Consider the following 14,366-nt stretch of genomic DNA (forward strand, 5'->3'; position numbering starts at 1 on the left):
GTTTATTAATTTCAACAGCGCTTTTCACATTGTGATAAGAAGAGAAAAATGTCTGTGGAAAAGCACAGCTGCTGGTTCACTGCACCTGCACAGAGTGACAGGTGAATATGGTCACTTACTCTGTTCAGCTTTGACATCTGCACTCCCGCCAGATCACAGGATGACCATGTGGTCAGTTGTGTGGTTGTGTGCGATCTGAAGAACCAGCAAACAGCTTCCACCAGCAGTGCCCCTACGATAAGTGAAGACACCAAAACGGCATCCATTCAACTGTTTTTCAAACTGCTAAATTAGCACGCTTTGCCATTATTACTTTGTAGTCAATTCTGTGAACAAAATACTTCAGATGTTCTAAAACACATGGATTCTCAGTCGGTTTGCACAGTTAGCTCATGCTTAGTCCCTTTGCTGCTGCTTCACAAGAGTCAAGAAAAAGTTTTAAAATTCGACCTCGGCTCAGAAAGACTCATCACCGCTGCAAATAGTCGTGCAAATGTTGTGGTACGTTTCAAAAGAGGCAAAACTAACTTACAAGGACTGTTTCAGCAAGACGTAACAACTCGATTTAAGTCAAATATTCCTTATATTTCACGTATAGTAAAACATTTTCCTCATGTTATAAGTGAAATAATTCAACATTGGAACAAGTTCTTTTTCATCAATATTAAGGAACTAAGCTTGTTAGAGCAAGTAATGTTTGTTTTGTCTTATTTCAAGAAGTGTACTAAGAATGATTATGTGCAGATTTTTACGATAGAATTGTTTTGTGGCCCACAGCTACTTTCAGCTTGACAGAAGAAGTTTGAACTCCTCTGATTTAGCGGCTGTCTTCCTGATATACTCCAGGTTTCTTGCTGTTTCATCCTGCGTAGCGGCGCTGATGCTGACTCATCATTTTCTAGTCCTTGACCTCCTGCGCTCGTTTGGCACACATTCTCAAGATAAAGCCCTTGAAGCACAGTAAAGAGTCCCTTTGTCTCGATATCAAGGCTTGTGTCTCCTCCCTTGGCCAGGCTGGTAGAGTAGAGGGGGATCTGATGAATGGCAGAGCGAATGTAGTGATGGCTCGGACCTTTTTCAAGGGCATGTCTTACCATCAGTAAGGCTTCCTTGGAAGGTTAGCGACACCAGAGCAGACGAAGCAGATGAGCCTAAGGCTGCTGTTTAAGCAACCAGGCAAATCACCTTCCTCCCAGTTTCATCTTTTGAATAGAAATATTGTCTGCTGTAATTTATGAAGGTGCCCCTCTACTTTTTGTTATGACTTTTAGTCCATTACAATAGTCTTTTTTTTCTCTTTTTTTTACTTATTTATAAAGCAGCACATTTTATTTATTTATTTATTTATTTATTTTTTATTTTGATGGGCACACATCCAAAAAGTCATACCAGAGTGAACATTGTGTAAGTCACGATGTGACCAATATCCAGATGACTCCATGCTGTCTGAGGGAGGGAAAGCACAGAAGCTGAGCTGGTTGTCATGGCACCTTCAATTATTTTGTTTCACACAGTCAGCCAGTACAGATGGGGCTCTTTAACACATCTTATCAAATGTGCCTTTTTTCATCTTGCTACAGAAAATGAACTTCTCACTAAATGTATCTTTCCCTCTCTCTCTCTCTCTGTCTTTTTCTGTCTCTCACACACACACAGACACACACACACGTTTGTTTTTCTAGGCCTATTATTACTTTATTAAATCAATCCTCCAGCTGCTGCTGACGTCCTCACTAAAACCAGGAAGATGGAGCGCATCAGCCCGGTTCTAAAGTCTGTACACTGGCTCCATGTAGCTCAGAGAACAGACTTTAAGATGCTGCTGTTGGTTTATAGATCACTGATTGGCTTAGCATCACAGCACATTAAAGATCTATTGTTATTGTATCAACCTTCCAGTTCACTCAGGTCTCTGGTTCTAGTCTTTGGAATCTTGAACAAACGTCCAGAAAACTGCAAAACAGCTGAAACACTGAGTTCCTTTCATCAAGACTGAAACCCCATTTGTTTAGAGTTGGCCTTAATTAATAATAACTGGAACATAGGTAAGATGTGATGTGATTTTTTGCTTGTTTACTGTGTTATTTTTTTATCTCGTCAAGCAGAGTGAACTGACTTGAAATGTGTCTTACAAATAAAGTTGACTCATTGACTTTCCTTATTTCTTTGGACCTGTGAGCAAACATGACCAAATTAGAAGTGTGTCTGCATCTCTGAGCTGTTCTGTCTGTGATCTCTGCTGGCTTTGTCGGACTGCAAACCTTTTTTCCTCTGCAGACCTGCATCCAAGCCTCTCGGGTGCTGGCCGAGCAGCAAAACCAGAAGCTTTCAGCTTTGGGAACATAAAGGTTTTTAAAGTTGCTGCGGTATCCACAGTAACAAGCAGTACTAATTTCAAAGCTAGTTGCACAGTCAGCTTTGACCCTTGAATCTGCAGTCAGAGGATGCCCAGCATCACTACCTTATTAAAACAATTTCTCTCTCCCAGTCGGCCTGCTTTGTTGTTTACAGTTTTGTTCTCTCAGAAGTAACCCTGTAACATGGAGGAGGAGTCCAAGCCAGAATCCGCGTATTTATGACGCTTGTTCTCCATAATATGCCTGTCTCGCTCTGTGTGCATGTTTTCTTTTGTGTGTGAGCTCTGTCAGAGCTCATGATGAGTCATAGCTCAGTCTGGAGCCTCTGCAACACAGCAGGGAGTTTAGAATATAGAGCAGATCCAGTGTTTCACCAACAGAGAGACGGGGAGACGCTCACACACAGGTTTGACAGGATGACTCTGCATTTATTATGCGTGTGCAAACGTATTCGGTTGTGCATATAAAGGTTGTGTGGATATATAATATTTTTAAAGGACCAGTATTATAAAAAAAAAGACTTTCTGAACTTTACATCATTTTATAATGTCATTCCCTCATCAAAAAACGTAACTCGAATGTTTTGATTCTTTCATGTTTGAGAAACAAATTACTGTCCCATTAAAACGCAGTAGATTCAAATAACGTCAAATATTAGACGATAATAAAATCTCATGTGGATAATTCAAAGGGATTAATTCACAGCTTTGTTTTTCTGAAAAAAAAAAAAAAAAAAAGTCTGTAAAGATTGCAGTGGATACAATACACTATTAAAAATACAAAAATCCTTGCAACATGGCGTAACGAACTTCCAGTGAGCAATAAGAAATCTCATGGGCACAATCAGACTCTTAGATATCAGTTATTCATAATAATACCTGATTTCCCACAGCAGAGAATCATATGGTCTGTCTGTAATATGCAGCAATTTGATCTTATTCACTTTTTTTACTGCAACCGTCAAGAGACTTCCACATCCCTGATTAATTTGACTAAGTCTGAGTGAAGAGTACACAGCTACATTAACACAGTTTCCTCTGTTGTATCGTCACCATTTTCCCCTGCACAGTATTTGAGTTTGATCTCCCTGTGACTAAGGAGCGTGTTCTCCCTCTTCTCCACCCCTGCACCTCTAGAGACTGCAGAGGGCTCTCAAAAGAACAGAATTGTGTGATGTATATTTCAGTGACTTCCCTCAGCAAGCCCCATCTTAAAGACCCATCTTATTTTCTTCTCCCGCTGCCTTTCTGTCTTCCATCATCTGTTGCAGTGGTGGTTATGCAGTCGTGACCTGGGTTGGTGAGTTTTCACTCCAACAACTTTCTGCTGCAGCCCTGATCAATGACTTGGATTTAAGCTTTTTGATGTCATACATCAAAGGTGAAATAAGGACTTCACAGGAGGAACTGTCTCCCATTTACCCCCGTGAGTTTCCATAGCATCCTAAATCTATTTGACTAAAGTTGTAGAGATAATCCATAGTTGACAAAAATTCTGTCTCAAAGGACAAAGCTGCATGTCCTGCAAAAACGCAGTTTGGCACACGACTGAAGTCGAGAAGTCTGCTCAAATTTATAATAGAAAAACTCCTCATTCATTTTTGCATTGCATACATTTTTGTCCTGAGATGACATTTGTTGTGAATTGGCTGAACTGAAGTCCTTGAATTACATGAAAACTCCTTTCACACAATCACTTATCCACCCTGGATTTCTGTAGTGTTAGGTTATTAACATTTCAGTATCGTGTTTCTTCATCTCTGATGCTGTAGCATAGGTGCTGCATTTTATAAACATAATACAAACTTATTAGGCACAACATTATGGCCACCTACCCAATAGGGTATTTTTTGTCAAGGTTTGGAATCCACTGGACCCCTGAATGTGACATTGTATCTTGCACCAAAATCCATCCATCCATTTTCTTTACACTCTTGTCCCTTAGTGGGGTCAGGAGGGGTGCTGGTGACTATCTCCACCTAACGTTCTGGGTGAGAGCCAGGGTTCACCTTGGACAGGTTGCCAGTCTGTCACAGGGCAACACAGAGACACACAACCATGCATACACACTCACACCTAGGAGGAATTTGGAAAGCCAGTTAACCTGACAGTTATGTTTTTGGACTGTGGGAGGAAACCAGAGTACCTGGAGAAAACCCACGCATGCACAGGGAGAACATGCAAACTCCATGCAGAAAGACCGGGGCCGGGAATCAAACCCAGAACCTTCTTGCTACAAGGTAACAGCTCTACCAACTGCACCACTGTGCAGCCCTTGCACCAACATGTTAACAGCAAATCCTTCAAGTCCTATAAGAGTTTCCGCCTCTATGCATCTCTTTTGTTTCTCCACCACATCAGCTGATTGGACTGAGATTTGGGGAATTTGGATTATTTATCCTGGTGAAACGGGCCACAGACACTTGGGAAAGCAGTTTCCATGAATGAATGTCCAGGTTTTCAGTACAGGTCAAAGTAAAATCCACACTGATGGCAGGAGTTAATGTTTTAACCAAAAGACATTGGACACATCATCACACTGCCACCACCATGTTAAAAATGCCAGAATAATGATAAAGTTGAGTATGATTTTCTAAAACAGCATCTAAAATTTACTGTCCATAATATATGGTTGCACCAGTACTGAATAAAAAAGTAAGTAAATTCAGTGCTTACATTTAAGACAACACATAAAAGCAGTTAAATCAAATTGTATAATCTATATTAATCTATGTGTTAATCATGCCACTTTTGCATAAAAAGCATAAATAAATGTCAAATTGTGTGTTAGGTAAAATAAAATATAATTTTTTGTATGTTTGGACAGATTTTTCACACATTTTAAAAGCTAAACTTATTTTTGGGGTGGAAGATTTTACCAAGTAATTGGGGTGCAATCAGAAAGTTTTCATTGCCGTAACTGTCATAAACACCACATCTATACCTCAGGGTGATTAAGGATCCACTCAAGGCATGAAGTGGATGCCTTGAATCATGTACAGGGTCGGGTTCATTAGCAGGTTTCAGAGAGCTTGACCTCTGCATGACCTCGTGCTTATTTACAGTGCATTGCAATCAGACATTAATGCTCCTCTGAGATTTGGGCTAATTTGGTTTCTGTAAATAATATCTAATGTAATGCAGACACAAAAGCCAGTATTTGTCATTCAGTGACACAGTTGCTGGATTATAATTACTTTGTATTATATATATATATAACAGCGTATATAAACCAATCTCAGGAGAAAACACAAGCATCATTACAAGCGAAATCAAAAACCTTCTTTAGATGAAAGTTGAACTTTCATTTTATTTTTTTATTCTCCCTTTACAGATTCTGTTTGTTTACAAAAAACGCAGTAAGGTTCAGCAGGGGGTGTTCACTGTGAAGGACAAAATAAAAAGCAAAAAGAAAATAAATTTCTAAAAGTAAAAAAGTTGAAAGAGACAATTAAAAAGTTTCAAAGTGAATTCATCTGGAACAATCTTTACAATCAGCAGGAGAAGACAGGAAGTATCCTCAATGACATCCTGGTGGTGTTATTATATCCATCCATCCATTGATGGAAAACGATGCATCATTTTCAAAATGTAATAATAAAAATAATGTAATAAACACAACTCTATCATGAAGGTTTCAGAGATTCCTTGGACAATATTAGTGAACATATTGTCCATGACTCTATGGACAATATAGACAACATGTTGTACTATGTTAATGTTAACATAGTACAACATTACAAAGTATGGAAATGTCAAAGAAGTGTGGGTAACACTTTATTTGAAGGGGGTTGAATAAGACTGTCATGACACTGTCATAAACATGACATAACATCTGTCATGAACATGAATAAGCCTTCATGAATATTTATGACTGTTGTCATGAAGCGTCATTCGGTAAATTATGATTTCTTGGTTAATGTCAAGCTGTCATAACAAAGACATTTTGAATAATGTCAACTTTGTATTAAAAGTGTCATGATTTACTGAATGACGCTTTATGACAACAGTCCTAAATATTCATGAAAGCTTATTCATGTTCATGACAGGTGTTATATCATGTTTATGACAGTGTTATGACAGTCTTATTCACCCCCCTTCAAATAAAGTGTTACCGAAGTGGATATGCTTTTATTAAAAACAGTGACAGTGAATTCATCATAGGACTTGCTAACAACATAAAGTGTAAAATAGTGAGGGGAAAAAGCTTCTGATTAAGCACCCATTGTTTTTTAATCATCAACAACATTTTGATATTTTGCTGTTTGCAGGTCTTTACTTTGTTTTTCAAAAGTTTGGATAATGACGCTTTCCTTACATTTTTGGCCTGTGCACTTTGATAATCAGTGCAGTTTTTTTTTTTTTTTTTTAAGTTTTACTTCTCTCCTCCATCAGAAGAGTTGCTATGAGACTTGTCAAATTGAGCTCTCAGATCCCCCTGATCAGAACAGCGTGGGAACACATGGATGCAGAGACTTACATGAAAGCTCCCGAATGCTGTGCTGGGGAACCAAAATGTCAGCGGCATGCCTGTAGTGTGTTAACTCATATTGATTGGATGGATTTTTTTTTTTTTTTTTGCTACCAAATTTACAGAGAGTAGTGCAAAAATCTCTTTTTTTTAATGCAGACTGTTTATATTTAAGTAGTGGGACTGTGTTTAAGCTTTGCATGTTAACAAGCTCTGAGTTTTGAGAGTAAGAAAAGATGTTATGGAAAGGCAAACAGAGACAGTCAATTTTAACAGACTTGCAGTTAATCGTGGCATTACTTTTTATGCTACAGGTCAGAGTGTAATCAGGCTTGAAGTCATAAAATTGAAACTTAAGTGTTTAAATTGGTGATTAATTTGAGTTAATTAGCAAGAAAAGGTGATGACTTTTTCACTTAGGGCCTCGTTGGCTTAGATGCTTTTTCCCTTAATGAACAAAATCACATTTTAAAAATTGCTTTTGTATTTACTCAGGTTGCTCATTAACCTGAGTAACAAGAAAATAACCCCATGTGACTTTTATTGGGTTTTGTAAAAACTCACAGATATACATCAACAAAAGAAGAGAAGAATCATTCATTTTATATTCACAAAACATTCCCTAATAAGCCTCAACAATCTCTTTGAGACGCAACAATTTCATGTTTCCAAAGCAGAATAATATGACACAAAATGGAACCACACTGCTGGGTTTCTATTAGTTCCACTGCTAATCTGGTGATTTTGTTTGCATGGCACCATTTATCTACTTTTCCACTGACTTTCACACCAGAACACTGAGCAACAACATGGCACTGGTCTGCTCTCTTGCAGTTTACCTTGAAACTATTTGAAACCAAGTTCTGCTGAGCACCACTAGAATGAGCCCAAGTACAATCACTGACTCCTGTTCCCACAAAAGCAAACATAAAGTAACTTGCATGCATGAAAACCAACCAGAAGGGAAAGTTCAAACAAACAATCAATAAAATCTAAAAACAATCCCTGCCATTGTGACTGATTTTTCTTCGTCTGCTCATCCGGTATGTGTTGGGGATCACAGGATCAAACATGTCAGAATAAAACCTCCTGCAAATTAAATCCAACTCTGATGTTTCAGAATAAATGCTATAATCTTTCAGAGGATGATCAGCATGAGTCATGATGGAAACTCACCCATTTAACATACAAACCAGAACTTGTTAGATGTTTTTTCTCAGTCCATCTTTTAAAATCTTTATTTTGTGAAATGTATCAGTGAAAATGCATACTTTGTTATCGGTTGACATTTCATTTTCAGTATGTATTTGTTTGAGAGAGAGAAAGAAAACTACAACACTGTTTAGTATCTCTAAATTACAGATAGAGGAAGGACTGAAAGACAGAAGAAATATTTTATTTTGCATCCAAAAACAACCTGAATTAAATTATAATGTTTAAAACTGAGATTCTATCTCCTCACAATCAACGATTCTTTTTCATAGTCACATAACTAAGGTGTCAACATAACCTGATAACATAAAAATGTGGGCTGTGTTATTACTGGTGTTGACAGTTTTGAACTTTTTAACTTCTGAGCGTTGTGAAGCCAACTTTAGAGACAAACATTACACACACGTTTAATCCGCCATGCGTTCTGATGCACAGAAACAAACCCGACGCAGTTTCGTCTCTGCCTCTGTCACTCTCGACTGTTGCTGTCTCGACAACAAACTAAGTGAGATTTGGCAGCCGCGGGGCTGTGCTTGCCTCACCTCGCTGAATCATGATCTATGATGTTTATACAGCCATAAAATCCCCTCCAGAGGTGAAATGCTCGCTGCTTCCCTTAATTAAGAGCAAGCAGACATAAACACAGACTACCACGCACAGCTCAGACACACACATACTCACAAGGGAAACGTAACACATGCATGATTTAACACCTGCGCAGACATACAGGTTAAAAAGCCGTGCCTCGTACAAAGTTGCAGAAAATGCACAAATTCAGTCATAGCATTTTTTGTTTTTGTTTTTTTGCTTCAGGCGAAGGAAAAGTAGATATCAGACTCAGCCTACATCAGTTTTTACATTCATAATCATCAAGAAGAAATTTAGATGAGACAGATGTCTCCCTTGGTGCTCTTTACACTCAAAACACTTAATGTGAGGACGGCGATCAATAAATAAAACTTTAATTTTCTTACTCAGGTAATTCTAAGTGCCCGTCTCCTTACTTTAGTTCAGAGAAATCCAGACTCTTGGGGACAGTAAAATCAGAGACTGTATATTAAACGGAAGCATAGATTAGAAAAAGTGTTGAGAGCTTTGATTTTATTGTCAGTGTTAGTAGTGAGGTGTACACACTGCACAAATCCAGACATCACATAGACTCAAGGGAATAAATCCAGCTGAAAACAGTGCCGAGCAGATTGGCCTGTTCGCTGCTGCTTGTTGTTTAGTGAGCTCTTATCTGCTGCTCTGAGCGGAGGCAAGTCGAACATCCATGGAAACACATGGCTACTATCAACAACATCCTCCACTGAAAAAATATGTACTTGAAGGATTGTTTCATTTGACAACTTTTTCAATTTTACCACAAAGCAGCAGGTGGAGGCATAGTAAAAACAGAAAGCATGCGGGGTATTCAAAACATGCAGTATCTGATTATTACAAGTCAAGGTTATACTTTTTTAAAGTTTGCTCAATAAGTTACAATTGGAGATAAACTTTTTTCAGAGGAAAGCTGAAATACTCTGAAACTATTTAGATTTTATCAGCATGTCCTAAAGCAGGAATCCTCGACTCCAGGCCTGTAGAGCCATCGTCCTTCAGGTTTTAGGTGTCTGTGCTTCAGCACACCTGAGTCAAATAAATGGGTCATTAGCAGGACTCTGGAGAACCCGACAACAAACTGAGGTGGAGATTCAGGCATTTGATCGAAGAGTGTTGAACCAGGGACTGTGCAAGTCTGGATTTAAGGACCCCTGTTCTAGAGTTTCAAAGAATCTTTTACAGAACCGACGGGAGATTTAATTACCAGTTTCAGTTGAAACCAGATATTTACATACACCTCTGATAGCTTGGCTGATTCTTTTCCCATCCGAGTTTGACCGTTTGGATGGTTACGCTTTTCCTTTTTCATAACTGCTCAATTTGCATTCTCCTGTTTTACCGAAATGCACCATGTATGTGTGATGCTAATCTTTATTGAAGAGCTAAATTTGATTGGCTTGATTGTGTTTTTCCAAATGGCAGCTCACTTGACTGCAGTTGCTCAACATACAGCATAAAAACGATGCTGTATTTATTTGATACACATGTAAGCCAAAAGAGCTGTTGCCAAAATTGTTTGGTATGAATTCCTGCATTGTTACAACTCCTCTAAATACTGACACATTTCAGCTTATTCACTCCAGGGGGATATTTCTCCATTGTTTACCAACCTACATCCGAATCACCTGTTGGTTATTTATGTCACACGACTCATCTGTCTGGCCTTTCGTCTGTTTTTCTTTTCCGTGTGTTCCTCTGATTGTGAGTTCTGTTTTCCTTGCTGGGCTGGACATGATAAGATGAATTGGGATGTTACTGGTCAACTCTCATTTGCTTTTTTCTCAACACAATAGCAGGATGTGATTTCCCCTAGTGGCAGTCTTAAGCCTGCATGCAGCCTGGACTGCAGAGTTGTGGCCTTTATGATCCGACGGCGACCAACATAAGTAACATAAAGACTATGAGGAAAGCATCACACCCCATATTTAGAGTCTATGAATAGGCCTTTACCCCAGACGTGCTTCTTCCTGAAAAAACATTTTACATATTGCGTTCAGTTTTCAAGAACAGCAATTTAAGAAAGCGGCATACTCACTCCTTGCTCATGTACATTCTTTTCTAAGATACTCTACCTGCGGGCTTCAGATTGCCATTTGCAGGTCAGCCCTTCCCTTGGCCAGGGATTGAACCCTGCACAACTGGCTCCATGAGTGACGCCAGGGAATCTACGTCAACATTTTGCTTGGCGAGTTTCCAGTGTCATGAACTGTGGGGAGTGCAGAGGAATGGAATGAGGGGGAAAAAAAGACCAGGAAAGAGAGCAAATATTTTTAACTACTGCAGTGCGTCACAGTAATGTATGGGTCCATCTGCTGAGGACAAAAGCACTGAAAAGGAGAAGTGTCATCTGCCAGGATCAGATCCTGACGTCATCAAAACAATCCATTTCCCATCTTATTATGACTCCATTATGACCACAGAAGGTGATAAATAACTCTATGTATTTTGTTCTTCGTTTTTATAGCATTTCTTTACTGCATGCATAAACAAAAGAGGCCGACATGCGGGACATGCTTGTGTGTGTGAATCGTTTGCTGTCAGGAGACTGTTGATTCAGCTGGAGTCTGAGCGCCTGACAGCCAACTGACATCCTATGTCATCGGGTGCTGCTGCACAATCATGACTCAATAAGCCCAGGAAATCAGGGGCGCGCAACAGCGTGAAACACACACACACACACACACAGACACACACGCAGAGAGATCAGGGCTAGTGTAGAGGAGAGAGCAGCTGAGCAGAGGTTAACCTGCCTCAGGGGGTTACTGGCTTCAACTTACATCCAAGGCCTCCCTGCAGATTACAGTTTGTGTGATTATGAGAAACCCTTCAGGGTGAGCAGGTTTTAACTGGGGTTAATCTGCTCTCTAAAGGAACATTCTGTCACAGAAAATCAAAACATAAGCTAATATTTATTCTAAATCATCTTCAGACACACAGGTTGTTTTGCGGTGTGAGATCCTTGTGTTGAACATGTATTGTTTAAAAAAGACAAAAACACATTGAACATTTCCATAAACTATGAAAGCAAATACTAAAGTCCAGTATGTTGCTAGCAGTACATCAGTTTATCATCAGATCAGGAGAAACTCTGAAGTCCGTGTCTTGATTGATCTCTGGTAGTTTAAGTTTCACTAATGCTCATTTCTGTTGCTGGCGATTAATGGTGGAATAAAAACAGATCAATCTGGCAGGTCATTTCTGCTCCGGAAATGTTCTGTCTATTTAGGATGAAAATCCCTCCAGTTGTGCTTTGTCATCACTTCCACCAGAGTCGACTGTTAAATAATGCACCCACATGGCTCACCGAGAGGTGAAGAGAAAGGACATAAACTTACCCAACTCACTCAAGTTTTCCCAGTGTCTCACTTTCCCCAATTTATTATGTTGCAGCTTTTTTCCAAATTGTATTCAATCAATCTCTTTCCTCAAAAATCCAGTGTGTTTTTGAGGCACTGGCCAAAAATGTTGAGGATTTTTGGCTAATGCTACAGTTCACTTCAGTGATATTTATTGTGCTTCTTCAGCCTTCAGGTGGACAAAGATGGAAATGTGCAGCATATTTACACAGGACGTCCAAGGCAGGTTTAAAAACAGACAAAGCAGTTCCTTCACTGAAAGAGTTCATCAACTTCAGGGAGACTTTTCTGGAGTCTGTTAGCTCAGACTGGCTCCCTGTGGTGCAGAGCCACAGGCTCCGCCCACCGGAAGCCCAAACAAAACAAACAAAAAACTAAACAATTACTTGTAACTCAAGTAAACTCTTATCAAAATATACTAAATAAAATAATCATAACACTGTGAGAAAAAAATAACTAAATAAACCTGTAAAAGAAAGCACTCAATACGTCCTGATGACATAATCACAGCATCATGTGACTCTCTCTGGTCTTTACAATTTAACTTTCTCTGGACTCACTGTGATCTTCTAATAATAATAAGTGAAAAGCATAAAGTCCCTTTTTAAAACATTCAGGCTTCAGAAATGCTCCCTGAGCTCCACTTACCTCAGACTTTCTTTTGGGCAGTTTCCATAAAAACAGGCATCAGCAATTCACGGTTGCACTTTAAATAGGATAAATCAAAGTCAGACGTGTTTACTTGGACTTTTACCTTGCATTTTATCAGGTTTAGGTGTTCTTTTCATTTGAGCAATTAATTGGAGATCAAACCACAACAAATTTGGAGTGAGTTCCCAAAGTGTTTGAGCATCTTTTTATTGAATTTCTGTGAGAGAAGGATTCTGCATCTGTTCTTTTATTTGTGGTCTCAGGTTTAAATCAAGCCAGGATCCCAGAGTTTGATGGATGGATAAATCAGGTGAGGCGATATTGAAATGGATTATGATAAATAATTTAAGATCCTTTTCCATAAATAACATGACATGTAATCAATATGATGTTTGTTTGCATCGTTTACTACTCTTAGTTATTTTTGTGAATCGTTCCTGGAGATTTTTATTCAGCCTTGACTTTTTGTCCTTACCATAATGTCACTTCCTTTAAGCGTGTTTTTCCTGTGTATCCCACGCAGTTCACAATCCAGAGTGGATGCAACAAAGTGCAACAGATCCAACAGCTGCCAGCCTCCTAGTGACCTTTGGGCAGAACCACTGTTGGAGCAGAACAGCTGGTTCTTCCTCGGCTCTGAGAGAAAGACAGACGTGACGGGACCCTGGAGCAGAAACTCAAGTCGGTTCCCAGAGAGCAGACAGCCGTGTCTGACCCAGTAAACCTTTCCAAGTCAATCCATGATGGTTGCTTTTCTTGAGAGCTGACAGATTAAAGATGATTCTGAACTTTGTTTTCATTTTCCTCAAGAACTTGAACCCATCAGATTAATGTTAGGCATAACTAAGAATCGTAAGCTTCTGAGGGTCCAGAACATTTTTGATGAAAATTGAATTTCTAAAAGGTTTAATTACTTTGTTACTATTTAATTATCTAGTAATGACACCTCTCCTTTTTAGCCCTTACAGAGCCAGTGTTGTGTGTTTTCCAGGCACATAGTGTGATTTTATAGCATAATCAGTTTAACTTCAGTTGTTATAAAAATGCTACATATATTAAATATGTCTTAAAAAATTATCTCTTTAAAAACTTCTGCACTTTCATCACAACTTTTTAACAACGGTTTTACATGTGTTGCACTGAATAGTAGTTCATCATGAGCTCAGCGAGCCTCAGTCCCACCGGGTGTTTGCTAATTGCTGCTGGCTAGTCTGAAGGAGCTGAGTGGGGGATTTTTGGACCAGAGCTGTCCTGTGAGGCGGTGTTCTGTCAGATAGCCATATGCTGTCAGGATAGCATACATGCAGTTAGTATGCATGCCCACGCATGCGCATTAAGAAGTCCGACCGTCAGTGGAGTTGTCAGTTCAGCAGAGGCAACAAGTTATGACGAAAATAAGTCATTAAATTGTTTATAATATCATATAATATGATAACTAGATAGATATACATGCGTCGTGTTTCAAAGTGTATTTAAAGCAGGTCTGGCTGCAGCTGCAGTCAATTACAACACACGCCTGTGTAAAACTCATTAACCTACTTAACCGCTAAGTCAGGATGTCATACAGCTGTTACTAACAAAGTGTATGATGATGTACGTCATGATTCTATGTTGATGATTAAATGAAATCTTATAGTAATGACGTGTCTGACAGATGTAGCCGTTGTTCCATCACATACCCATACGCTGTCAAAATAGCATACATGCAGTGAGTACC

The sequence above is a fragment of the Poecilia latipinna genome, unplaced genomic scaffold (assembly GCF_001443285.1).
Source record: "Poecilia latipinna isolate Pla-1442-1.1 unplaced genomic scaffold, P_latipinna-1.0 Scaffold2143, whole genome shotgun sequence".
In the NCBI taxonomy this organism is placed as follows: Eukaryota; Metazoa; Chordata; class Actinopteri; order Cyprinodontiformes; family Poeciliidae; genus Poecilia; species Poecilia latipinna.